This window comes from Mesoplodon densirostris, chromosome 6 (genome assembly GCF_025265405.1).
Source record: "Mesoplodon densirostris isolate mMesDen1 chromosome 6, mMesDen1 primary haplotype, whole genome shotgun sequence".
Lineage (NCBI taxonomy): Eukaryota > Metazoa > Chordata > Mammalia > Artiodactyla > Ziphiidae > Mesoplodon > Mesoplodon densirostris.
The window spans coordinates 115,142,461-115,146,756 of NC_082666.1; positions in this window are offsets into that span (position 1 = coordinate 115,142,461).

The following is a 4,296-nucleotide window of genomic DNA, read 5'->3' on the forward strand; positions in this document are numbered from 1 at the left end:
TCACCACCTCCATCTTCTTGCAACTCCTGACAGGAGCTCCCCAAAGCCAAGGAGGCAGGCATGGAAGGGGGTGAGGAAGAGGCTGGAAGAGGCACAGGTGTCAGGTGAGGGACAGGCCACACGGCTCCCACAAACACAAACTCACAAAGTTGGATTCAACCTTTGAATCCAAGGCAGGTCAAGGAGGGGACATGTGAACCTGGGGGGGGGGGGAGGGGGAGGGGTTCTGCCCCGCCCAGGGGAAAGATAAAGCTCTGGATCAGCTTCTCAAACTAATGCCTGATGGAACCCTCCCTGGGTAGAAGGGATCGTGGCAAGAGACATGCTCCATTTTTAAATAGGTGTGGGAAATGTGGGGTTAAAGGAAACCTGGTGCTGCCCTGCAGGATTTATCAAAGCTGTTATCCTATCGCAGTGTATCTGGAATCTCCGAGAGAGAGGTGAGGGCCTGCCACTATGCCAGACTTACTTGACTGCAAACCCTTTGGCGTGGGTCATACAACCAGGCTTCCATGGGGCACAACATGGGGGTACAGGTCCCCAGTGTCTCCCAGCCCTGACACTGTTAGGCGTTTGTCCCCGGGCATCCCCATCACCTGGGAACTTGCTAGAAATGCAAATTCTCAGCCCCACCTGAACCTCCTGAATCGGAAACTCTTGACGTGGGATGGGCAATCTGTTACAGCGAACCCTCCAGGGGATTCTGATGCCGCTCCGGGCTGTGACACCCTCCTCATGGAAGCTGGGATCTGGCAGATGGGGAGGAGTTCTCCAAAAACAATAACAAGGAGTAAATGAATTTTAGGGGCCTTTCCCTTGAGCTGATAGTAGGTGGGTGGGGGGCCATGCCGCCAAGCACAGGGCCACTCTGCGGGGTGATGCACTGCCCACCCCCTGGTGCTGGGTCCCTATGGCCACTTCCCTCCCTCATGCAGCCAGTCACCACCAGGACCAGGGAAGCCTGGGAGGGGCACTTTGCACACTGGACACCATGCAGGCATGGAGGCTTTCCCTCCCCCAGGGTCAGGATTGCAGACCTCAGTTCACGTGGGCTCAACCAGCCTGGAGCCCAGCCTGAACCCCAGCTTCTGTCTGTGGCGTGAGGCTGGTACAGAGACTGTGCCCAGTGAGGGGGGAGGCAGGGCCGACCTCATCCGGGCCCCCAGACACAGATGTCACCACCCCCTTCACCCCACGCAAAGCACACGCTCTGATGGAGCTTCTATTGCTGATAATTGGGCCAAGCTAAGCAGAAGTAACAGGGTGACCCCTGGCAGGCTGCTTCTGTGGCAGCTGCTCAGGTGACATCCAGGGGACAAGCTGAGGCTAAGGCCAGCTGTCCACTCCCCATCCCCACGCCTCTCCCCCAGGCCAGGCAGGGGCTGGCTGCATGATCACCCCACAGCTCAACTAACAAGGGCAGGGCGACATTTTGCAGACTTCATGGATGTTAAAAACAAAGACCACTCTAGCACCTTCTTGATCGTTTCTTAAATCCCAGAAGGTTCCAACAAGGGTTCCCTCCACCCTCAATCATATGACTTATTTAGAAATTCTCCCCTTAACACAAGCGGTCTGATCTTTGGAGAGCGTTTCTCATGACTTTGGTCTAAATATACACACATACAATTTCAAAGAGTAGCATTCACTCAAATTTTTAGGAGCATGTTGGGAAGTGCAATTTATACCCTGATGCCCACAGACATATTTGAACTCACCAAGGCAGGGACGGGAATAAAGGCAGGGGGAACACAGTGGGCCCAGCCACAACCTGCCCAGAGACCTCCACGACCACCAGCTTCAGCTTAGACCAGGTGGCTCCAAGCCTCAAGTCCAGCCAGCACATGGAGCCACCCCAGGTGGTGACACTGCCACCCAAGCAGGACTTAGGATGCAGAGACCGAACAGCCTAGATGTCTGGGAATGGCAGAAAAGATAAATTTAAAAATGCACATTCCAGGTCATTTCTGTGAAAGCAGGGCAGCGCTCCAGAAACAGGTGGGCAGTTCTCACCGCGAGTGAACCTCGCATTCAAGGCTCCGGCCTCTGTGTGTGCTTCATTCGAGACCCTGCCCCAGCAGCAAGGTCCTCTGGCCCCTGAGGGGCCAGCCAGGGGCACAGCCTCCATTCCACCTGATGGTTACAGTTTTCTTTGTATCATAAGAATGCAGCTCCCAATAGTTACTTTGCTTTGGTCACAGTAAAGTGAAAGTAAGTCACACGTGTTGACCTGAGTTGGCATTGCTCTGTATCTGCTCTCCACGTCTCTCCAACTCTGCAGTTCCCCTCAATTCTGGAATATAAATATGTGGGGAAAAGAGTAGTTTGAGAGGTTTGAGGGATTTTTTTTTTACAAGATTAGTTCTAAATTAACTGTGCATTAAAAAATTATCTAAACTTAGGAATTAGTTTGAAGATATGACCTAATAAATATCTCTTTGCCTAAAAAAAAAAAAAAAATGATGCATCACACTTTGTGTGGACCCCACGGCACACCTGTCCACCTGGGATTGCCACACCTTCTGCCCAAGCTCACAGGTCACGGGTGGGTTGGCGGCAGGGTCCCCAGGCCTCCCCTCCTCTGTAGGGGAACACCTGGACCTTGGATTTTGTCTGCTGTGAATGGCATCACAGAATGTGTGCGACGGGACTAATTCCTGTAAAGTGAGAATGTTGATAGCATTCACTTCACATCCTCCTAAAGGTTTGCAGGTGTTCACCTGAATCCAACTGGAATAGACTCTCCCTGAGTCAAGAAGGTCTTTCTGTGATGATATTTCCTTTCTTTATGTCATTCACAGCAACAATAATAGAAATAATAATGTCAGTTGAGCACTTACCTATCAGGTGCCGTGCTGACCGTTTTACATTCATACTCTCACTTAATATTTGTTTTGTTTTGGTTTGGTTTTGTGGTACGTGGGCCTCTCACTGTTGTGGCTTCTCCCATTGCGGAGCACAGGCTCCGGACGCGCAGGCTCAGCGGCCATGGCTCACGGGCCCAGCCGCTCCACGGCATGTGGGATCTTCCCGGACCGGGGCACGAACCGGTGTCCCCTGCATCGGCAGGCGGACTCTCAAACCACTGCGCCACCAGGGAGGCCCAAAGTTGGAAGAACTCTTGTTTGAACGCATAATCAGGAGTGATAGAAGCTGGGTGATCATTCGTTCATTCATCAAATAGTGTGAGAAGCTGGTTAGACATGTGTCAGTAAGAGGAAGGGCCACGGTGCTGTCATGAGCAGATCTAACACCACGGGGCTTGGGGATGGGGGGTTCATTTCTCTCTCACACGAGTTCTGAGGCGAGCAGGCCAGTGGGACCAAGTTAGTCCTGGGTCATTTTCCACCATCCCCTGCAGCAGTAGCACCCAAAGTGGCTGGTCTGAGACTAGATAAGAAACTTGCACCAGACATGAATCAACACCATGCTTCCTTCATCAAGAAAGTTCTGTTTACAAAGAAAGCATTACCTGAACTGAACAATGTACTTGGCAATGCAGTTGCTCTGCATTCTGGCACTAGTTCCTGCTCTCCTCGTGGGTGTAGCAGTTACAGACTAGTCCAAGGAGCATACTTTGTGTGGACCCCACGACATCCCTGTCCACCTGGGATTGCCACACCCTCTGCCCAAGCTCACAGGTCACTTCTGCTCCTGTATTCTGTGGGTGCAAACTTAGACATGTGTCACAGCTCACTGCAAGGCTGTGAAAGATGAGCCATGTGCTGGATCAAAAGAGGTCACCTGGCCCAATGAACCTGTGTCCAGGAGGAGAAAAGCCCTGAGGATCCCTGTGTCTCTTACCTGTTCCTTTCTGCATGTTGGCGTGTGGCTCAGTACCGAAGTCTGAATGCCCAGTCCAATGGCATACATTATCCTTAAGGTTTTTAATCCCACCTGGAAAAATTGTGATAGAATTCTCACAAAATAAACCCAGGGCATTACATGTTGACAAACTAAAAAAAAAAAAAAAAAAAAAAAAAAGATGGCTCCCCACTGCAGGTGGGTGTGGAGGGCATTTCTGTTCTACTTTCCTTCTAGTCACCTAGGAAGATCACACTTCCTGCCACCTTGAAGTTAGGACCCTAAATCCAATGACTGGTGTCCTTGGACAAGAGGGAACTTTGGACACGGCCGCACAGAGGAAGAGCCCACATAAAGACAGAGGAGAGATTGGAGTGATGCGGCCACAAGCCAAGGAACACCAAGGCCTGCCGGGAGCACCAGAGCCTGGAAGAGATTCCATGCTGAGCCCCTAGAAGGAAGCAGACCCACCAACACCCTGATTTCAGACTC